Source organism: Spea bombifrons, chromosome 1, assembly GCF_027358695.1.
Source record: "Spea bombifrons isolate aSpeBom1 chromosome 1, aSpeBom1.2.pri, whole genome shotgun sequence".
Classification (NCBI taxonomy): domain Eukaryota; kingdom Metazoa; phylum Chordata; class Amphibia; order Anura; family Pelobatidae; genus Spea; species Spea bombifrons.
In genome coordinates, this window is record NC_071087.1 from 97,944,461 (window position 1) to 97,970,155 (window position 25,695).

Sequence of the window (25,695 nt, forward strand, 5' to 3'; positions counted from 1 at the left end):
GCCTGGTGCCCACACTCACTGTCTCCCTCACACTCTCACTGACTCTCATCCCCGTTAACTCTTTCTCTTATGCTATCTAAATGTTTCCTTCCTTCTCTGCCGACCACTTGCACTTCTGTTGAACACTTCTGCTTCATCTATTTTTTATCTTCTCTTCTAGCTTCTTAGTACTTAGGGCAATATGGCAGTGCTTCTGGTGATGTGCTCCCCTTGATACTTCAGGGAGACGTAGTCATCGAAAGCTCTGTCATTTTGTCCCAAGTTCCCTGGACGTGTAGGCATTTTGGCAGATGTTCCAGTTATGTTTACAGAGATGCTGCGCTTTGGGTGACATCCTCTCCTGATCCTCTAATCGGGGGGAAAAGGACATCACAAACAGCACCCTCATTTTGCCCTAAGGTGAACTTAGTGCAATATGGGGGAGCTTCTAGTGACACCCTCTCCCTGAACCTCCTATCCGATCGGTGGAAGTGACTCTCTGGTTCCTCCTGTGGGACACGCAGGACAAGAGGGAAAGCTAGAGTAAAATGCGATTTCCAATCTTCTCTAATGTATTGCTGATGGCTCTGGTAATCAACGGATTAATCTATTTTTTTTCTTTCTTTTCTATACAGGGTATTCCACTAGTTCATGAATTTACTGTTACTGTACATTAAGTAAACACAGTTTGGTAGTCCGGAGAGCAACCTTATTATATTTTCACATTGACTATAAGAACAATCTGTCAATTTTTAATCTTCTGCAAGACTTGCAGGATCTATATAATAACATATATGGTAGCATCATAACAAAATATAGCTAGCATTTCATGACACAATTGATTTCTCCTGGAGAATTGCCCAGGGATTTAGGGACACTCTTAAGGGTACTTTTAAGGATGCAAATAGACCCTGCTATGTAGTTAATTATGTTTCCTATGAAATACTTTTTGTTAATGATTAAAGTAAAATTTTTAGTGTAACTCCACAGTCCAACCCTTGATTTCAAGGGCATATATGATTCTTTCCTCACATGCTTTAAAAAAAATGATGTTTACAAAAGGTTAATAATTATTTCTATTTCATATAGGTGTAATGTAAAATATTGTTCATTATTTATTGTTGTGTGCTTTACAATATTAGTAGAGTAGTGCATTTTAATTTGGTATGTATGTTTGTATGCATGGGAGCATTAACCATAAATGTCTGTGAATGAGTGCATGTGAGTATTAATGTCTATGTATGAGTACATGTGAGCATGAATGTCTATGTATAAGTGCATGTGAGCATGAATGTGTATGTGAAAGTGTTTGTATGCATATATTAACTTGTATAAATTTGTGTAATTGTGTTTAGGTATGTGTGCCAGAGTTCATGTTGCAAGGGGCAAAGAAGGCAACGACAAGATGTTTGTGGGCAATGATGGCACAGACCAATTGTTTGGGGATAAATATCGCACAGGTAGAGTGTTTGGGTGTTAGGATGGCACTGGTTAGCTGCTGAGGGGCAAAGATGGCAGTCACCAGTTGTTTGGGGGCAAAGATGGCACTGTGGGACGTGTTCTTTGGTCAAATTGCGCACCTCGGCACTGTTTTTTTGGTTAATGGGCTCAAAATCAAGGGAGCTGGAGGTCTGGTTATACATACCTCTGTATAACCCTCCCTTGTGATGAGGGTCGGCTTATGTTGTGCGCCAGGATCTGATGTTATATTTCGACACCCATTACTGATGCCATACCCACTGCTGAACCAGAAGCACATTTCTTAAAGAAGATAGAAAAGTAAGAAAAAGAAGGCGCAAAGCAGGAGACCAAACAGACTTATAAAAAAAAAGAAAAGGAGAAAGGAAAAAGAAGAGTTGTGTGTGAGGAGACAGAGACAAAGGAAAGGTAAAGGAACATTGTCAGAGTGTTACAAAGCATTAATCATGTGTGTGATGGACCTATGATGATGGTACACAATAACTTCTATCACTGAAAGGAGTTATTGTGTGCCACCATCAGAGCCTGGCTCAGCATAAAGTGATGGGAGTTAAGGTGTACAGTGCACCTTAACCCATATCATTATATACCGTCATTGTCCGATTCAGTAGATAATGATGTCAGTTATGCTGTACCACCATCAATGTCTAGTTCAGTATATAGTGATGGCAGTTACGCTGTACAACCGTCAATGTCTAGTTCAGTATATAGTCATAGCAGTTATGCTATACCACTGTCAATGTCTGGCACAGTATGTAGTGATGGCAGTTATGCTGTACCACTGTCAATGTCTGGCACAGTATGTAGTGATGGCAGTTGTGCTGTACCACTATCACATTGATCCATCCATCACTCCACTTAAGATCCTCCAATAACCACATCTTATGGGAACAGAGGCAAGCCTAGGTTTAGTGGTGTCTGGGTCCTCCTATAACAAACATGCATACATAATAACACTCAAACTCCCTTAAACACCCATGCATTCTACAACTTCCACTTACATGCACACACACTCTTTCTCCTGATCCTTCTCTCCCTCTATATACATGTTAACACATACACCATAAACTCATGCACAGGCATAATAACTCCATACACCAATACACACATGCTCTAACATTCAAATAAAGAAACACACACAAGACCATATGCACACACACTCTAACACCAGTGTGTGTTTATATATGTATTGTGACAGAGACCCGTAGAGACTAAGTAGCTCCGCCGTAGAGATCTTCCTTGCCGCTGAAAGCTCAGTTTGTTTAAGAGATTAACCCTTTGTGTTCACCCAAGCACTAGTCAAGACTTAGTGTAGGATGCAAACAGAACTAGGTTTATTGGGAATAGGACATATATTTATACACTCAAACATACTTAAATCAGGAGTATAATCCCGTCAACTACCAGACAGCCTGGCGCCTCCATACAGTTCTATGGCCAGCAATGCCAACAAGCACAGTATAACCACAAAATAGCAATGTGATGGGACAACGAATGTCTGTAGCTACTCAGTTCCAGATGTTGACAGTACAGTTACATGGATTAGCGGCTAAATCCCAGTCAGGCACCAGGCAGGGAGGAAGGGGAATCGGACAAGCACAAGGGGAACACAGGGTCCATGAGCCCTTTATCCTTGAAAAAGTCGATGAATATACTCCTTTTGGCTGAGGGGGTAAGACATAAGGATGGGGGTGCAATACATAAAAACCGTAATGGGGCCAAAATAACATGTGGAACAAACATATGGGCTGTCACATGTATAGTGTTACAGTCAGTGTGTATATTATATTTAAAATACACACACTGACTCTAACACTTTATATACATAGTGACTCAACAGTACAGTTCACATACACACACACACACACACTACTCCCTCTCTTATCTTGCTGAGTCCTGTCTCCCATGCAGCACACACTCTCTGTGTAAGCTTCTGGCCACTGCCTCTCTACTCAGTGGCTTATCAAAAAACGCCAGGGCTCCCCTGTGAGACGTACGGACCCCAAGCTACTAACATACTTACATACACGCAGTAACATATTGACATACTTACACACACATTCAGTAACATACTTACACACACTAACATACTTATTTGCACACATTCATAACCTACCTTTGTTGACTCAAGGGGTAGGCTGGTGCCAGCTTTTCTGCTCCCTTAAGGTCCTCACTCGTTATGTCTGAGCACTAGGAGAAAACACCATATTCTGGTATTTAGACTTAGCATGTTGGGCTTGAGGAAGTGTGGTCTGCAGCACCTAGAGGTATGTCCAGGGGTAGATGCAGCTGGTGTTAGGGGCCCACAAGATCGTCAACCTGGGAGCAAGCACGAGAGGTAAAGTATTTGCAGACTGAGTCTCCCTAAGAGTTAGAGAGTGTGAGAGCATGAGTAGGCAGTGCATGTCAGAGAGAGAGTAAGTAAGAGAGAATATGAGTAAAAGCAAGTGAGAGTAAAGAGCCATAAAATGCATACGAAAATGATGAGAGGAGTTATACTGTACCACCGTAAATGCCTGGTTCACTATAATTATTATTATTATTTATTGTTTTATATAGTGCCATCAAATTCCTTAGCGCTGATAATGATAGTAGTCATGCCTTATATTTTCTCTCAATGAAAAATTAATGTGGCCCGTGTTAGTTTCAATGGGTTACATCTGAATAGGAATGCAAGGTAATATACCTGTGAAATTTACATTTGTCCACCAAAAAAAATTAGGTAAGATAGCAAAGCTTATGTTTCTAATTAAAGCTATATGCAAGTTTCATGCATTTGTGTATAAAGTCAACTTGAGGTCTACAAAATGATACAGTGGCATTCACTAATGTTGGCCCCTTTTGGTAACTATGAGCAAAGAATGCTGTGAAAATATGTTTTTATTGTTTAACACATTGTTATTGGTTTGTATTGTTTAACTCTGCTATCATGGGAATCAAATAATAATCAAATAAAAAAATAGTAAAATATATGTTTGGTGCAATTATTGGTGGCGTGACATGACCTCAACCATAAAAGCCCCAGTGGAAGTACCAGCCAACAGCAGCGGAGGTTGTCTACGTGCATCGCGTAGATGTTCAACGGCTGCCAGAGAAAGAAATTCCCTGCAGCGCTGCAGGAGACCTGGATTTATGCTGCTACTCAACACTTCCATTGCACAGACATCCACTGGATGCCCTCACTTGACACAAGGGAGTCTGGAGCCCAGGGGACAAGACTAGACATGCATCGGTAAGTTGCGGGGGGCATATAGGGAGATATAAGGCATAGTGGGGGGGAGGTTGGCAAATTTGGGGGAAAAAGGCATATCTGGGGACAGAGTGGCATATAGGGGGTATAAGGCATATCAGGGGGAGCAGAGTGGCATATCAGGGAGTCAGAGTGGCATATAGGGGGGTATATGGCATATCTGGGGGGCAGAGTGGCAAGCCGTGGGACAGATGTGCATAACTGGGGGCAGGTTGGCAAATAAAAAAAATAAAAACAAAAAAATGTATTTTTCTCAAACAAAGTTTTTATTAAGTATGAAAAAATGACGGGTCAGGCACGTCACAAAAAAACGGTCACTTAATGACCTATAACGTGCATGTCATTTCATTAGACAAGCTTAGAAAGTGATCTATGATCACTTTCTTCACTTAAACGGTGTTGCTGTAATGCCTCGATGTCGAGGCATTCAGCAACACCGAGATCAGCATCATGGGCCATGTCTGGCCCCTTCCCGTGGGCGTCAACATCTGCCATACACTGTATGGCGGCGGATGCCCGTTTTTAAAAGTTTAGGAGGCTATCAACGATAACCTCCTGAACTTCAATGGTGTTGCTGAAATGCCTCGATCACGAGACATTCAGCGACACCGAACACTCACCCCAGGACGCGCTGTGACCACTCCGGAGAGCGGTCACAACCGCCACTGCGAGTGATTTTGTCACTCGCAAGATGGCGGCGCATCCTATAAAAAAATAAGTTCGCCGGAGGGTCTCCAGACCCTCTAGAGAACTCTGACTCCACTTGCAGGTTGAATACAGTTACTTCATTCAACCATGCAAGTCAATGGAGCCCAGCTTTCTAATCACTCTGTGATTAGTAAAATATTAAAAAAATATGGGGGGAAAAAGCTTAGGAAAAAAAAGTTAACATTTTAAAATTATTAGAGGAACCTTCCAGTTCCAGCAAAATGTAAAAAAAAGTCCAAAAAGAATAAAATAAATAAAATAAAAAAGTAAAGTTTATTATTATGAGCAAATGCTAAAATTAGCGCTGTATCTTCCCAAAAATCTTGACATGGAAAGAGAAAAAGCATTTCGAATACCCAAATGGTGTCTAATTTAAAAAATGAATGGTTTGATGGGGTAAATTGGAGTGGCCGGGCTCAAAGATAGGGCATAGGCACAGACTGACCAAAATGGGAGAAAAAAAAGCACACTTCCCAAATGTGGCATTTTAACCCCAAACGCCAGACAAACCCATGCATGGGTAGTATCACTGTACTCGGGAGATGTTGCTGAACACACATTGAGGTGTTGTTTGATGTATACCTGGAGCTATAAATTTATACCCGAAGTACAATTTGTGTGAAAAGAATAAAATAAAAATTACTACCACAAACTGTGGCAAAGGCTGGTGGTAGAATCTCATGCATGGAAAGGGTTAAAATACTACCATTTGAAATACCTTGGGGTGTCTAGTTTTTAAAAATATATGTTAGCTATGTTGTCCCCTCGGGATCACAACAATCCTATTGACAGTGTAACCCTCCGTCATCCCTCTGGCCCCCTTACCATGTCCTTTCTCTATGGGCAAATCCGACCTGTTATCACCTGGGATCCCTTAGACAGGGCCTGCCCGCTTGGATGAAAGACCTCCCAGATATAGACCTGGATGCGCTAGTTGACGCCACAGTATTGAATTCTAAGCTCTTGGTGTCTTGCTCCTATAGCGAAATGTAACAAAAAATAATAATAATATATGGTTTGATGGGGTAAATTGAATTAGCCGGTTTCAAAGATTGTCCTATTAGGACATGGGGCAACAGGACCAGATGTAAAAGTTCCAAGTTAAAAAATGTGGCGTTTTACCTCCCAAACAACCCGACAAACCCATGCATGGGGGGTATCACTGTACTCAGGAGATGTCGTTGAACACATATTGGGGTCTTGTTTGAAAGTGATGTATACCAGGAGCTGTAAATCCATCCCTGAAGCGCAATTTTAGTGATAAAAAAAACCAAAAAATAAATTACTACCACAAAGTTTGACAAAGAGTGGTAATTAGTGCAAGGAAAGGGTTAAAATACCAGCATTTGAAATACCTTGAGGTGTCTAGTTTTCAAAAAAATATAGTTTGATGGGGTAAATTGCATTGGCCGGCTTCAAAGATACCCAAAATAGCACATGGGGCAGAATGACCAGCTTTGGAAAAAAATGGTTTTAAAATAGCAAAACGCTACTTATACTTATTGCCCAATAACTTGCAGAAAAAAACATAAAAACATAAAAACATTGGGTATTTCTAAACTCAGGACAAATAGTAGAATCTATTTAGCAGGTTTTTTCATTAGCCTTTTTGGATGATTTTTCGGATAAAATTCAGAAAATGTGTTTTTCATCATATTTTATTATTTTTACTATGGGAAATTACATAATATGATAAAAATGGTATCTGAAGAAAGCCCTTCTTGTCCTGAAAAAAACAACATATAACTTGTGTGGGTACCCTAAATGAGTGAGAAGAAAATTAAATCTAAACACGAGCACCGCAAACATGTTAAAACAGCCTCGCTCACAAAGGGTACAAAAGGTAAAACACAGCATGGTCCTTAATAATATTGTTTCTAAAACATTTAGGTTATTTATTGACTCCAAATATATTGGCTTGATAAAGAAAAAGACTACAACCATAAGAAAGTTGGTTAATTGGGAACTGATTGATTCATTGCCTTTGGTTTCATATTTTAGTTTACAAATAGAATAATATAGAATGGGAATGATTTTCACCAATGTTGATTAACATCATAGAAATGACCTTTGGTAAATCATTTAATCATGTATGATTGTTTAATACATGATATGTTAGGGTTTCCCATTATGACTCAAAATATCAATAGTTACACCTTGAGAATGGTGCTAGTTTTGCCGAAACTGGTCGGGATTTTTTGGACCTAACACCCCTTTTATTATTTTTCCAAAAAAGCTAATATATTTGAGAGAGAGACTAAAAGCAGTTATTTTGTAACTCATGTGTTCTTTGAGCACACCAATGTAGGATCTTATATGAAACTTCTTTTCTCAGCACCTTACTGTGGCAGCACGTAGGACTTCACTATCCAATTTTGGTTCCAATGTGCACATATGGATCATCAGACGGCACCATGAGAGTTTACAGCATAGAAGATGGTGACCTCCAAATCAGATGCTGCAATTATTGTGCAGAGTAACAATAACATGAGGAATCTAAACTACCGACAGCTACTTTATATTCACATTGCATATACTGTTGGTTAATAAAATGTTCATAATAGTTCACTCATTGTCCCACATAGTTGTGACAACTGTACTGATACATGGTTACTATAAATTATGCAATTGTGAAATATTAACTTATTCTTGGCTCCTGGCTTTTAGTTACTCCCTTGTTTTCGGGTATAGTTTATAATATTATATTGCTGCTGAAAAAGCTGGTATTGTAGCATCATTTCCCTAATAAGAGTATTTGTATTGAGAGTGAGTTTCAATAGTATAGATTTTTTTTAAAAGTTCAATATTTTTATTGCAATGTCATTACAGTTACAAGTACATCATCTGCGGACACATCTGACATTTGCCGTTTCAGCATATGTAAGCAATAGCTAGAATGGTAAAGGTGAAAAAAAGGTAATATACTAAAAATAATTAGACCTGTGCAAATGGACCAAAAACGATTAGGATAGATTTTTTAGTTAGTTTTTGGCCCATTCCCTTATGGGCAACAAATTTTAGCCTCTGCCCATTCGGGCCGAAATTTCAGGGGGGGTTAATTTGGGAATAAAGTCCAGTGCCCACATTCACTCTCACACTAACTTCTCTCTCTCTCTCTAAATGTTTTGAGAAGTGTGAGTAAGAGTGTGAATTACCTGCCCAACATGATGCGAGCTGCAGTTAGTGTGTAGTGTAGGCCACCATAACCGCAGTCTTTAACTACAGTTCCCGTGAAGTTCAGCTAGTAAAATGGCTGCTGAATATTAGCCCAATCTACAGACCAATACTAGTACTCATTTCTACGTAGCCCAATCTACAGTTACAGCTACTATCCCTGATGCCTGCGGGGCCCAGCATGGTCAGAGTGGGCCCTGACTGGGCTCCTGAGTAAGGCCAGGCTTTGGTGCCAGTTTTGGTAGGTTAGGGGTGGGGTTTAGGGGGTAGTTACTTAACGTGTTGTGACACGAGGTTTAGGGACATTTTGTAGTTACCTTACCTTGTGTTGTTTGTCCCTCCCTCCCTGTTTATTGTGTTATATGGGGGTATTTCTGCTGTCACAGCCGTGTAGGTAGCTTACCAGGCATCTAGGGGGTGTAAATGCTCTGGGGTAGAGCATTTGATGGGAGGTTCCCGGTAGGTGGTGCTGGGAGCCTCAGGTTTGGGCATCTTGGTATGCCCATCCCTGTGTGGTGGTTCATAGTTTGCCTGATAGGCTTTATGGTTTTTGTTAATTATTTATGTTTTTTGATGTTATTTATTATATTTATGTGTTCAGTTTGGTAGTCCTTGCCCTTAATGCAACGAGGTGTCAGGCCTAAGCATTGACTTGGTTAATAAATAAAATTGGCTGTGTCCTTTTCAATCCAAGTTCAAGTGTCTGTCGTTTTTTTGGGTTAAGGTAAATCGGGCGGGGGGCCTGGCCTGGAGGTCGATGGTGCTTCAGTCATACTATTGCTGGGTTAACATCATGGGAGTTGCAGTCAAGAAAAGATAATATTTTTGTTGTGTATTGTATATTTGTTGTATAGTGTAGCATTCTGAGGTTTTACAAAAAGAGGGTAGTAAAAAAGTTACATAAAGGTTTTGAACTAAAATCAGGCACTTGGTAGTTTTCCAGCAGTTGTGGTAACATTTGGCACTCAAAGTGCTGTCATTACATTTCTCATGATATTCTGCCAAAGAAATGGATAACCGAGAATCATGATATGTGCACTTCAATGCAGCTGCAGTGCCAAGTTATAATGATTAAAAAAACTATCCTTTGATACTCCAGTACACTCTAGCCCTTGCTGCAATACATTTTTGAAATAAAATTACCTTGTGTCTACATGCAAACTGTGTCTCTGCCCAGGGGTGGTCTGTGTCTATGAAGAAGCAGCCACCAGAGTAAAGGGGAGGAGACCAGCTAGAGGCAGAAGAAGAGAGCAGACCAAACTACTTGTGACGGGAACAACCTGTACCACGACTGGGTACACCAGCCAGATGATGCTTCCTTCTCCCCATGGCCACCGGAAACACAAAACTTTAACTGTCAGGACTAGCATTGAAGACTCCAGGAAACATAGCTCTTTGGGAACCTCGGCGGCACTGTAGTATACAGAAGCATAGCAACACAGTGTTTTACCACCTGACAAGGGCAGCACCGAGGCTTATCCCAATAACAAGAGAAAACTTGTATTGAGGTAAAACAGGAACTGACTTTATTGAGGAAACAATCACCACCAGCATCCAAGACCAGCATGCAACACAACATATGTAAAAAGCAATATGCAGATCATATGCAAATTACTTATACCAGAAAACCACACCAATTTACACAATCCTACCATCATAACCAATAATATTGGTCAGACAGGAGGAAGGGGGAATTGGGAATTGAGAGCTCTGGCTCTCTCACTGTTGCTTCTCAGCATTTTGGTTAAGATCAAGTGAGTACCTGTAAGAGAGGGAAAGCTTGGCCCTCTGGCCTTAAGGCTGGGGATGGTGTCCCCTAGCTTGGATCCGCTGGGGCACTCGGCACTGTGATGAGTGTGTGGGGGGCACACCTTTTTTCACTTTGCACGGGTTGATAAGCACATTGTATTCACCTTGGATCCCCTCATGATGGACCTTTTTTATACCCACTCATAAATTGCCCCAGCCATTGGCTGTGGTAGAGGGTGAATTTTTTATCTTAACAGCCATTGGCTAGGGCTTGTGATACCTTCAATGGCACTTATTTTGGCACCAACTCAGTTTTTTGAGATTCAGGTTTCGGTAGTGAGTTAAGCTCCATTGGGTTGCCTGAAGCTACAGTGAAGCTGAGCCCCCGAAGACTCAGTCCAGTTTTGGTGGGGGGAGTGGTGTGTGCCTTCTGGCCCCCATTCACCATCCTCTCGGTAAGATCCTAGAAGATCCAGCCCACCCAAGGCTTCTGCCTGGGTGGGAAGGAAGGGGCTGCATATCCCTTTAGGGAGTGCAGCCCCAGAAGACGAAGATTGGGGACTTGGCTCACGATTGATGAACGCACGGTAGTAGAGATGGAAGAGCATGACCTCAGTCTCTGAAAAAAAAAAACGGTTGCCACCCTGTACCCCTAATCAGGTACAGGGTGACTGAAACATAAATCCAAGCAAAGGAACCAGATATTGCACTGCAATTAGTGTCCACTGTTGCTTGTTGAAAGTATGTAATGCAATCCAGGGGTTCACCTTCTATAATGGGAAATACAGCCTCCAGGCGCCCTCCTCAAGTCCCAAGTCACAGAGGCTCCCGTGACACTACTTCTTTAGGATTAATACCGTATTTGCTCGATTATAAGACGACCCCGATTATAAGACGACCCCCCAAAATCAAAATATTAATTTAGGAAAAAAACAAAAAGCCTGAATATAAGACTACCCTATAGGGAAAAAGTTTTACCAGTAAATATTAATTAATGTAAATTATTTTCATGTTTAATAAAAGCTATGATTGAGAAAAATATATTTTTTAAATTTCCTTTTATTTGCCAACCTGCCCCCCCCAGTTATGCCACTCTGCCCCCAGAAATGCTTTATACCCCCCTATTTGCCACTCTGCCCCATGATATGCCTTATACCCCTGTATGCCACTCTGGCATATAGGGGGTTAAAAGGCATATCATGGGGCTGAGTGGCATATAGGGGGGTATAAAGCATTTCTGGAGGTATATAGGCATATCATGGGGCTGAGTGGCATATAGGGGGTTAAAATGCATTTCTGGAGGTCCAGAAATGCATTTTAACCCCCTATATGCCACTCAGCCCCATGATATGCCTTTTAACCCAGCATGTACTGGCTGCCTTGGCTTGATAGGAGTGTGATTGCTGTTAGCAGTTTGATATATATATATATATCAAACTGCTAACAGCAATCACACTCCTATCAAGCCAAGGCAGCCAGTACATGCTGGAACCTGGGGATGATAGCAGTGGGATTACAGCCTCCATATGCCATGCTACAACCCCCACCCCCCTTACACATCCATGCTATCACACACACACTCACACTCATTCACAAACATTTAAATACTCATTCATTCCCTTAATCACACACACTTCACACATACTCAAAAACCCTCCCCCACCCCCTCACCTGAACTGCAGATCTCCCACTCGCAGACTTCTGCAGGGGACCGGCTGTAGCAACTTCTCTGGCCCCGCCCTCAGAGGAGGGAGGGGGGAGATAGAGTTCTGTGAGGACGCTGCAAGCTTCCTGCCCTGCTTCCAACAGAAGAGACGCTGCTCGCGACCGGTAAGCAGCATGGCGCCAGCATTTTTTTGGGGTCTGATTAGAAGACGACCCCGATTATAAGACGAGGGGTATTTTTCAGAGCATTTGCTCAAATACGGTAATTTCTTTCCCTTCTGGAGAGAGAGGATGTACTGCGGTCTCATTATGGCCGCCTGTGATAAGAGTATACAGGCTAGCACTGAGTCATTCATATTGCCTTTCACGTAATACAATTGTTTAAAATAACAGAAATTATATTCTGTTTATTGTGGTTGTAATTTCACTATGTCTGATTTAGTTTTCTGGAATTGATCTAGGATCAGTTCAGAGGGTTGGGATTTACTTGCTGTCTCCAGCCTTTGAAGAGTTGATGTAAGCTCCAGATATGACCTTTCTCTTTTTAGGTTAGCTTAATAATGTTTCCTTTGATTGTTGTCTTGTGTGCATTCGACAAAATGTCTAGGGAAATAAAGAGGCCGGAGTTGAGGGAGAAGTACTCCATGATCTGATCACCTATGTATTCTTTATGTGACTCATTTGCTAGGAGGAAAAGAAAGCCGCCTTACTCTTTAGCTCTCTTGATGTAGCAAGTTGCTTAGCCCAATACACTTACTTTGCACCAATTTTCAACATTTGCCCTTGAAATCTCAAGTTTTCCAGCTGGGGGCCAAGGTTAAGTTAAGGTCCCCACGCATTATCAAGTGTCCCTCTCTAAAACCTTCCACCTTAGCCAGCAGACGAGTAAAAATGTAACTTGCCCCACATTGGGTGCATAAAACATCACTATCGTATATTTTACATTATTGAGAACCCCCTTCACCAATACATAACTTTCCTTCAAATCTTCATAGAAGTAGACCCATTTTAGTACATCTCTTGGAAGGTTCTGCTGCACCCCTTTTGGTGGAGCAGTAGCGTGTCCAGGTGGACTTCTGAGCTCAGAGTTAGGAATTTCCTTCTTAAATTCCCCCAACTTTAATATTATTTCTCCTCGATCTGTCTTCTGGGTCCATTCGTTTTAGTTTCAGAGATTACATTTTGTGGTCAACTTCAATTGATCATCTGTCAATGCGTTGCGGGCAGAGGCTAATTCTCATACCTGGGAATTTCTTAGTTATGGCTACCCAGAGCCTTCCCTTGCAGGACGCGGCAAGGACTTCCCACTGACGTCGGTGGGCGTTCCTGCTGACATTGGGGGGCATTCCCGCTGATGTCAAGGGAAATACCCCCCTTTAAAGGGAAAATAGGGGGGTGTTTCAAGACCCTGCTCCCATGACCTGGAGGATTCGGGTGTTGAACCGGAGAAGCCGTGCTTCACCTGGAGATCTCAGGGTCAAACCCGGAGAGTTCCCAGGTATGCTAATTCTGCCTTTTTCGTCTCCATGTTAAACATGCGGTCTCCTAGGTCACATTTTAAACTTCGCTGGGAAGGGTAGAGGGTTGTCTGGTGGTAAGGTCTATGGGCCAGGAAGGTTTGGGTAGATGCAGGATGGAGGCCAAATAAATGGCAATATCGTTTTGAATGCTTTCCTTCATCTGCTGTAGCATGTTTCTCAGTGTGGGTGCTCCAAGTGGCTTTTGCTCACAGCCTCTGCCAAGAGATTGGCCTTGTGTCCCACTGCTGCCTTCCTAGTCCTCTGATTCCTCCACAGCATCGTGATCGGGGCCACTGACCGGACAGCATAGACTTTTTTTAATACTACACTTGATAGCTTCTTATTATTTTAAGGGGAAGTATTATGGGAATTAAAGATGTATATATATTCCCTTAAGTATGCAATACTTAATAAGACTAATATGTTGATCTACTTAAAATAAAGTTTAAATCTCTAAAGCTGCTAGTATAATTTTCTGAGATAGCTGTAGCATGCAAATCATATTATCACCGTGGCAAACATACATCTGTTAATAATATGTTTTACTTCTGTCATATAAATCTCTGTTCAGTCATGTCTCCATATTTCAAAAATATTCAATCCTGAGTAAATCTTCAATGTAGCTCCCGGAGGAATATGTAAAAGACGTTTATTATGAGAAATGTTATTTAACGTTTGCTGAAAATGAACAATAAATGAGAAAGCTGAGTGCTAGTTTAAATCATAGCTTTATTGCAGAAAATTTAGAACATCTTGATTTTAAAAGCTGAATCAACAGGAAAATGTCCCTTCAAATTATTCCCAATCATTCTATTTTAATGCATTGCATTATAATGTCAGGTTAATAAATCTCATTTATTTTGAGTGAAGACAACAGGAGACTACAACTACTACAATAAAAACCCAGGAATAATAAAGCTTATTTTTCATTTTTTGACATTTTTCACCAAGGACAAAAACTTAATTAGCCTAAAATTGAAACCATAAGTAATGGTTTTGATTGAGTTGAACTTTTAATAGAGAATTCATTCCACTTTCAAAATTCAAATCAACTTATACAGAGTATAGATTCATTTGTACAGGGCAACGGTTGGCTCAAATGGGCAAATTATACAATATGATATACATTTGCATAGCAAAGTTTTTTCATGTTCTCAGATATTAGCATACTGGAGCTGCAATTTGTAATTCCCATTGAACTCTAGAAAAAAAGTGCACATGATAACAATTTGTGAAAATACATTACAGCACTGCAAATACCCACTGCAAAAACATTTGTTTATTTGCTAAATCTAGAAAGAAATTACATCAAAAGGTTGTTCTTTTAGGTGGTGAAAAATGATACCCCTTTGAACTTGAAGACTGGCTAGAATCATCCTTGTTTCCCCATCCTAATCTGGAGTTGAAGAGATAAATAGAAATTAACATAAATATGTATTTAACAAAAATAAAAATAGTGGAGGTGTTATGAGGGATCGGGTTGCATCTTTACTATCTTTTTGGTTTGAGCGCCCTATTAAGGGTTAAACGGGACAGGTATATATAAACCCTGACCTCTTTCTTAGAATATTCACTCACTTTGTTTGAGTCAAAGCCATTTATCAGAAAACTATCAACTATCAGAAAAGTATACAGGGATCATATGGCCTGCAAACCTAGAGCCACCTTTGATGACTACATCCATTACAGAGGATGATCTAAGGGAAGAGGGGTGATCTTGTTAACATGGAGGACATCTTGTGGGAGTAACCTGATTGAATGTGACGAGGTAGGGCCTTAGACCCTAAGTTGATAGTGAGCCCAAACAGTTCTGATGGTGTTGCATTTTACAAGTCACTGTCAATTTGATGCACTACTGTCCAATTTAGCCAGTTATATGGGGTCAAATAGGAACAGAAAAATGTGTCATATGAGAATGACAACTGGTGGGCTGTCTATGCTAATAGCATAATGTCTGGGTTGTCCTCATAATAGGAAATGCTTCATTGTTCTATGTGTATGTGTGTTTAAGATGATGACTGAATACTCCATCAGTTATTACTGGAACCAGTAACCAGAGGAACCCGATTATTATGTCTTTGTGTACATGTGCCAGGGGCAGGTGGTCCCTGTGCCAGTGAAGCAATTGTCTTCAGGCCTGTCCGAATTTTCCAAACATAGCCAGATTGACACTACTGACCCCGCAATACTAGCGTACTAGCGAGTGTGTGTTACAGTGAGTATGTGTGTTAGAGTAAATTCATGCTAATCTGTTCATAAGTGACTAAGTGTTTGTATGCGTGTGTGTTACTTATAGGTTTTTTTCATGTCGCCCTGGGCTTCCCCTGATGTGTCCCCTGAGTTCTGTGTTTCTGCAAGAAAATGTATTTCCTGTTTATCTCATCTCTCCTCTTTATCACCCCTTCTTCTTAATGTTGACCACTAAATGCAGGATATGAAAAATATTGGAGAACCCTCTTGCATTGATACAATTATCAATATTAATAGGTATATAGTTATAAATCACCACTAAAAAGCCTGCAGGATCAGGTTTACGCCTCTAGCTAATGCAGACTATAAGCTATGGCATTAATAACATGTTCAAGAGGTCCCTAAGAGGGCCTCTAACCATTTAAAATATATATATATAAATATATAAAAAATACAAAAAATAAAATAAAAAATTAAAAAATATATATAAAAAAGATAATAATAATAAAAAAATGTAAAAAACCTTACATCCCATTGCCCTAGCACAACATCTACCAAGTATAACCCTCCTGCCCCCGTTCACAACCCCCAAACCCATTAAGCCATAGGCATAAAAATTCTACAAATATTGTACACCTTATAGTATGTTCCCTATAAGTGCTGGGAAAGTATGGAAACTCTATATAAATTAGGTATTTCTGAAATCATAACACCTGAATTGATAAACTTGAAGGGGATTTTCCATCACTTTACCTAATTTTGTGAGGATTCAGTGGGATTCAGTTTTTTCTAATTTTCGCTAGTTTTTACTAAATTTCTCATCCTAATTTTTCAGCTAATCATCCAACTATGGTATCAAAAGAAAGCTCTATCTCTCCTTGAAAAATCAATATACAGTTTACATGGGTACACTATTCACAGGAAAAGAGAATAATCGCTGAACCTACATAGCGCAAAAATGGCAAAATTGCTCCGGGACTTGAGGTACCAAAAACCCTTAGGATTGAAGGGGTTGATGATGTCAATTATTATTATTATTATTATTATTTATTGTTTTATATAGCGCCATCAAATTCCGTAGCGCTGAATGATGCAATTATGTTTAACTTTAAAAATGAAAACTCAAGTCTGTGTAGGTTCTTTCAATGACTGTTCACCTGATCTAGGCATAGGGTCTTCGGACACTGGCATGTTGTGTCAGTCTATATATGCATCTCTTCAAAGGTATATAATACAAACACATTAATTTTAATGCCTTTTTAACTAAACAATGGCCGTTCTGAAAATGATTACCGTATTTGCTCGATTATAAATGCTCTGAAAAATACCCCTCGTCTTATAATCGGGGTCGTCTTATAATCAGACCTCAACTAGGTCTGACTAAGAGACTAAGATCCAGATCCCCTGCATTTCTCGAGGCAGAGTGCTCTGTGAAATGCCTTTTAACCCCCTTAATGCCACTCTGCCCCATAATATGCCTTTTAACCCCCATGGGGCACAGTGGCATATAGGGTGTATAAGGCATTTCTGAAGATGTGCATAACTGGGTGGGGCAGGTTGAAAAAAAAGGAAATAAAAACAAAATATTTTTCTCAATCATAGCTTTTATTTTAAAAAAATATTCACATAGATTACATGAATTAACATTTACTGGTAAAACTTTTTTCCTATAGGATCGTCTTATATTCAGGCTTTTTCTTTTTTTCATAAATTAATATTTACATTTTGGGGGGTCGTCTTATAAGCGAGCAAATACTGTACTTTTTTTACTTTTACTGTTATGTAATGTGCAAGCATTTTTCCCCTATATCGAACTATATCGGAACTACAAAAATCTCCCCCAGGGGAAAATCTACTCCAGTCCCCTGTATTCAAAGAATTATAAGGGCAGTAGTGAGCATAGATGTGGTAGAAATCAGTTAGGACCCTTTGGGACTTAAGGCCTTAATCCGAAACTAGAGACTAGAGGCTTAAATTTAGTAGAAGAAAATATGACTTCACAGAGAGAGTGATGGATACATGGACAAGCCTTCCAGCAAAAGTGTTAGAAGTATAAAGTGTAAAGAAATGTGAGCATGCATGGGATAAGCACAACCAAAAACCAAGTACGCTTTAAAGTCTTACAGCAGGTAAGAATAGAAAGAGTAGATACATCAAATCGTTCTAATCTATTGAAAAAGTATATTTGTTGATGAAGATATTTATATAAATTGTGTTTAACAATAATTTCTAATATGTATGGCATACATTTCAGAAAGCTCTATTATGAAGAATGTTAACTGACTGATCATTACACTCCAAACTAATATTCAACTATTTAAGTTCAGAAAGCAAAGCATTTAGCTATAATTCATGTCTAGACAGAAACTAAACCACAAACTGAAGCAGAATTAACCATAATCTAGCAAGAACGCTTGTGAAGCAGATGTTGACTGTTAAGCATTATGGGTTGTGCAAAAAAAGATATAAAAACAAAACTTTTTTTTTGATGGTTAACTAAGGTTTTGTATTGCTCTGTTGATAATTTTTCTATACTATGTATCTCTTATATTATTTAGAGGCAAAATTATAAATTGAAACTTAAAGCAATATGCAAGTACAGAGTTACAAATAAAGACATGTTTGCTATAAGTGATGATGATGATGATGGTATTTCCACAATTTCATATTTAAGCAAATATTTAACAATATAGTGAATGAACAGAAACAAAAGTACAGGGTGTAAGGTAGCTTTTTAAAATCTGCAAAATAGGCAGGTCTGCTTATAGATGTGTTACATGGCTACATTTAAAAATGTTGTCCACACTATGCTTAGCAAAAAAAAAATACATTTGATCTGTGCCACATTCTCCTTGTTCAGTATCCATTTCTAGTTTCCGTGTCCACTTGTTCTCTGTTGTGTGCTCCACAAAGCAGGTTTTCTTTCTACTTTCTATCCCTCCCTTCTGCACCCTCTCGGTGTTCTCCCCATTGTGTAGGCTCCATGTTGGTTGGCGTTTTATTATTATTATTTATTGTTTTATTTAGCCCCATCATATATCTTGTAGATACACATGTAACTAATAGAGGGACAATAAACCAAGAACTTAAACATACGAAAGTCATATTCGGATTGGATCTTAGTAGAATTGATCTCTGAACTGCAGGTGAATACCAAATGGGAAACAATTCAAGACTTAATTATCTTATCCAGCAGTTTAGGTTAATAGTTGTATCACACACATACACTCTATGGAGACATGTGTCTGTCACAGGACAAAGAAACAGAAATATGAAAATATGAAAGCAATGGGAGTATAAATGGATACTAGGAGTATGGAGTGATAGATCTTGGGTATGATGGGCATAGCCAAGATCCATCCTGTACCTTTTCTGCCAGAGCTTGTATGAGAGCCGGACATTGCCCATGTTTCTCCTGTCATAATATTTACACTCAAGAAATAATAATGTGATTTAACGTCAGCTGAGAACATCCCTAAATCCAATTTTATTTTTGTCAGGTATTTTGTGATGGAATTTTGATGTGAGTCTGCAACATCCCTGCTATTGCCAATCTACAGTCACAGCAATAAACTAAAGGGCTCACCATATGTTGCAATGATAGATTACATATTCATTGCTGTTATATCTTCACTGCAAGCATAAAGGAAAACTTCATTTTCTCATTTTTCGCTTAAATAGATGCTTCCTGACAGCGAAATGTTTTAGATTTGTTCTTCTGTTGATAATCTATTATCCTAAAAGTCTAAAATATTTTGATTAACAGAGTGCTAAGTACATAATGTGGAACGAAAAGATTAATACTTAAAAAGAGAAATACATTTTTAACAGAAACGTGATTACTTTGTAATGTTTGTAACCCTTTATAATATCCTTTCCTCAATCTGTTCAGATTATTATTTTTTATACAGACTGCATGTAAGTAAATTATGTTTGGCTGCTGCTAAAGCATATGGAGATTCCTATATTTCATCTTTATGTTGGTCTTGCTATTTTTTCCTAAAAGTGTACATTTTGATTTAACATTTTTTTATATTTGTTGTACATTTTCTGTACCAAAACAATTTACAAGAATTTGAAATCTAAATAATATAGGATGATACATGAGCATCTGCAGTAGTGACAGAATTTTGAGCCACCTAGTGGACCTATATACTGCTGGCTGTTTGAGATCCCCCCATGTTCCCAGTTGGGAAGATCAGAAAATCTTACTTGATTAGCCCACAGTCTATTCTTTCTCTCTCAAGCAAAATCTTAATTTGGAGATATGACATTATGTGCCAGAGTTTTTTATGAACTGGTCCAGACTGGTAAACTTATTATAGGATTTTATGTAAGCAGGAATCAAACAATTATGCTGCATGCTAAAGCTGATTTAACAAAAGATAATATGTGGGGTGTTGGGGTTTGTGTTTACTTGTTGTCATAGTAAACAACAGCTACACTAAGGCAGAAATGGGACACTTGTTTTCTCTTCCAGAAGATCCTGCCTAAGGACAATCTTCTTTCTTCTCCTCATTGATTAAACTTGAAAACAAGGATTGTGCATATAAGAGACATCTCACATGTACATTTCAATATGCAAGACTTTGGAGCAAGGACAGGGTGGTTAGAGCTGTGGATGGGATATATTCATGTAATCCTGAGTACACATTGCAAAACCACATATTTCATACTTGGTTGGTACTTAGAGGCTTAATGCACTGCCTCTGATACTCCATATTCCCAGCACACTTACCAATGGTACAACTACAAACCATTTCATGGAGGGCATCAATATCATCTCAAAGCAACAGCTTTTGTATGGACATTTCAGTAAATGCCCTATACACAGACTCATGCATTCCACAAGCTTCTTTAGAAACACATAGATGCTAGTGTCACACACGGACACTTTACATACTCGTGTTTATAAACATTCTACTTTTTTCTATTTGCTTTAGGCTGGATAACAAATATCAATGTGTTGAAAAAACAAAGCACATTATACTAATACTACCATTAAGCTCAGTAGGGATTCTTACATCCGCATTGACCATTTATGTATGTATATATGTATGCCTCTTAAAGGTAATAGAAAAACATTCTATAAAGTAGGCAATACATATAATATCAGAAAACAATGAAATAAAACTCCTTAAAAGCAGTCCATCGTAAAGAAGTGAGACAAATGATAATAATTTACATTTAAAATGATAAAATAATGAATTATCGCATAAATAATGTAAATAACATAACAATAAGTGATGGGATAAGTATCCCTAAGGCCTCACAATAGCAGACGGAATAGCATTATACTGCAGAAATGTATGCAAATATAATTATAGTAATAAAATATCCACTTACAAATGCAGATATATACTTATTTGCCAGTGTCATTTTCTTATGTGAAATGTAATCATCCTGTATTTGATGCAAATTTTATGGTACCAAGAATATTCATATAAAACGCATTGAAGCTGCATAACTGAGAAAATATCCTTAATGCTATATTACATGATCCCATAGAAATACCTTAAACCACCAAATCAGTTTTCCATTGCATCTAAACATTGCAACACTTATCTTACACACACACACACACTAGCTTTGCCTTTGTGTCTCTTGTTCCTTATATCCATACTTTTGTTCTCAATTACTTACTTCTTAAATAGCAAGTCACTTGGCCACTCTAAAAGGACTCATTCTAAATAAACAAAGGCTAAACACTCACACACATACACTTTATTTGAGGTGACTAAATGCTAATACATACCTACATGTTTGGGGCACTGTCCTGGTTTCCAGAGTAGCTGTCCCACTATCACACTTTAGCCAGATCCTCAGATCTCCCCTGACTGACCCAAGGAGTAAAATGAATGAAGGTCTGTTTCAGCAGAGACCTCTGTTGCACCTCCCATGTGGCCATCTCATAATGTTCTGAAGCCAAGTACCATCAGATGGCTCTTTAGGTAAGCTGGACTTGTGGTCACACCTCTGGCCATGTCCATTTTGAAAACAGTGCCTTTTGACAGCCCCAACACAGGTGTCCAAATCTGGACACATGACGTGTTGGTGGTTATGTTCTAATGTAGCTAAATTCCAGCACATCAAATAGATAACATTGAAAACTTATGGGCTTGTGTCTCTGGAACTAGAAGTAAATGACAAACTGGAAGAACATGAGTTCATGGGACTTTAAGTTACCATGTCTAGATTATTCCTCAAAGCTAGTGAACATGAAGAAACTATCCAAAATGCCTACAGATCTTCCTTAGTGATTTATTGACAGTATGTAAAGATGATACGTAAGTTGAGAATAAACTCAACATGCACTTCTTCTCATTACTCCTTGGGTCTATTATTTTAGCGACACATAAATTCTCCAAAGCGCACAGTCGTGGAGGTGTGCTGTCTGTACCTCACTGGGAACATGATTAGAGATGGGCTGTGCATGAAGATGATTAATTAAAAGTTCAACATCAAAAAGTGCAAAAAGCTGAGAGCACATAGATGAGACAATTTGAAAGGATAGCACACAATTACTGCAATATTAAATGTTATGTATTATGTGGCACCGTAAATTCTCAACAATTTACTATGTAAATGAATATACAGTATGTCCCTTACTGTTGCTAAATATGGATACTACTACCACCACCACCACCTTCATTTTCCAAACAAACTGACAAAGCAATAGTAACCATATTAAATATAAATTGTAAGAAACAATTACATAGTATGTGAAATACAGTACCTATACCACATCCTGGGGGATTCCCTGTTTTTTTTGGGGGGGGGCTTGCTTTTCTTCGAAGACTAACCCATGGTGTTTAATATACATAATGAAATGTTCACCTAATTACACAGTAGTTAATTTTTACTACAGCAAGTAGTCAGATTTCAACTTGATTTGATTAAAAAATGAGAAGCTCTTACTACAAGCACAATCCAGCCGACATTGAAATTTCTCATTATTATTTTATTTCTTTGGTGCCATTTTAGTGGTTTCATATAACTGAATTACCATGCTTCGGGGAGCAAAAATGTATTTACAAAATGTAGTTGAGCTTAAGGTTGAACTTCAAGGTCAAGACTACAGCCCAAGCATGGCAAGCAAGATTTCAAGATCTATAAAAATGGAATAGAAGTGATGTCAGATTGAAATGTTCTATATTGTCATTCTTTCTTCCCTTATTTTTTAATGATCCAATTATATAAACAATTTTACCATGAACACCAGTGTGCTCCTCATGCCAAATGTACTGATTCCTAAGAAAGAGCAATACTTTACTATCCTCTTTCAACTCTACCATTATTACTATTGCTATTCCTAGTGCCCATAATACTTTTAAATGAATGAATCATGAATAATACAATAATTATGTATGCTTATCTGCCATAAAAAAATACAATTACACAAAGAACTATGCACTTTTGTTATGAAAGTAATTATTTATTCAGATGTTGATAATTACACCAATTTAATTTTTCTTTGGCTTTCCAACAACAATTATATGATTTTTTTTACTAATAATTAGGTAATCATTACATATCTTGAATGGGTTTTGCAATGAATAAGATGAGGTTACATTTTCAGTTTTCTCAAATAAAATAAGGTGTCTTACTAATAATTATAGTAATTTACAAAATAATCTAACATTCTGTTTAGCAAACCGAAATTGAGAAGTTTAAAGGAAGGTTGATTAAATGGTATTATAAAATAGAAGTCAATGAAAGAAAACAGTGTATGTGAAAATAGAAATTATAAATATTATATTTGTAATTACTATTATTATTGTTAAAATGATGTGTTAAAGCTAATTAATATATTGAGTGAAAAGAATGAATATGATTTAAAATACATTTCTATTCATAAAGCTGTTCATTACGATATGATAGATTGGAAGTCCCCTTATGTTTTAGGCACTATAAATTACACCTGGAAATGAGGGCTAACTCCTAAGAATAAGGAATTCCATCTATGCATGGATCAATCAATGATGACTGGGTTTTCAAATCTATTTTCCTGCTATGCCTGTGTTTATGATAATGCTGTTAATATATAATTGCCAGATTTACACCAAAGCACACATTAAAGTCTTAAAGTAGCTGCAGATGGCATTCACAGCATCATTACAGCGGTAAATCGAAGGTTACAATCAAATAAAGTGTTCTGTATAGGCCGAAAGATTGTTTTCCTCAAGTGAAGTATGACTTATTAGTGATTCTCCAAGGCACAGAGCGGCTTTACATCCCCAGTCCAACCCTAGGTGCTACCATCAAGTGAGAGGAAAGCAACACTAATCAAAAATAGTCATGCCTAATTCCCAATGTTTCTCCATTCCATTTGTGGTAGGATTGTAGGCAGTATTACTATTTACTAAACAGATATGATTCCCTCAAAATATTCTTTTCACACAAAAAAAGGCTAAATATGGATCCCTACAACCCTACGTTGTTTATGAGAACTTAAACTTAACTATGGATTTTTGGTTCCTAAAACGTGGTTTTATGATTTGCCCTTTTAACATTTATTCATAGAGAAAATGGCATCAAATAAAACTCAAAAAAAGGCAAACTACGGAGAAAGCTGAAACTCGAAGTTCAGTTGATCAACTAATAGACAGCATTTTTTTGTCAACTAGGTACACATTCACATTTGGCAAATAATATGAATACAATCAAAACATTTATCCCTTTGGAATAATATATATATATTTCACATATGCATTCAAATGTCAATTGTATTCATTCTGTTTGTTGGTCTTTTATTTGTTTATTCTGTATCATTTTCATATGCTACGTAAATGTATCCATTGCAATGAAAATTAATTCAGCCTGAGCATTTAGGAATCTATTATTTTATGTTATTATTATGTATAATGCAACATAATCCCATTACTCTGTTTTGTCTGCAACAAAATACTAATCTTTTCCATTTTTTTTTTGTAAATAGAAGCCCCAAGTGCCGTGATGCTAATAAGCAGATATCAAACAGAATACACAGTAACTGCAAACAATGTCATGGAAATTGTTTTTTAATTTCACTATGTGGATTAACAGCAGAACTTTAAACTGCTTTTGTCAGACACATTAATTGGGGATATATACACCCCCAGCATTACAAGAATACATATCTGCACTGTGTAATAAAAAATAAAATACACTAAAGGGCGTGACTTGTTTGTAGAAAAAAAATATTTATCATATATGTATATAAAGAATACATAGTTTGTAAACTAGCAATTTGTGAAACAATATAGATACTGATTTTATTATATATAGGTAAACTCTTTACTCATGTATACCTATATATACTGTATATACGGTATGTAAAACCATAATTTATGAAACAGAATATATATAATCAAGTATCACTTCTGCTACATTAGCATACTGTTTTCCTAAATATGTACTTTATATTTTCGATCTATAGAAATAAGATGAAGATCTGTTTTTGCAGTTGGGTTAAGGCTGAACAAAATAACATATGAACATGACTTAAAAATAAATGTTAAAGTAATAGGAGTTTAGATTAAATCCACATTTTATTTCCACTGGGAGATCCATATTTAGTATATAGCCACAGATTCAATATGTTTATAGTGAGTAAAATTTGTGAAAAAGTCCTTCACATCAAGCAAAATAAAATATATCCATGCTGATATATGTGTGCCTAAAGAATCTAATAACCTTTCTAAAACACTTTTAGAATTCTAACTAGAGACACGTAAAAAGGAAATAATATGTCACTTTTTAATCCCTTAGCTACTTTTACATTTGCTCCCTCGTTTGCATATACTCACGACATAGCTTTAAGCATAACATAGGGTTAGAATTGCATGAGCTTGAACGTTCCATCTACATGCAGCTGTTTCATCCATGCAAGTAAATCTGAGAACGGCACCTAGCCACAGAATATGCCATTCTAACCCTATGCTATGCTCAAAGCTATGCATACAATAGCAGATATATACAAATAAGGGAGCACATGTAACA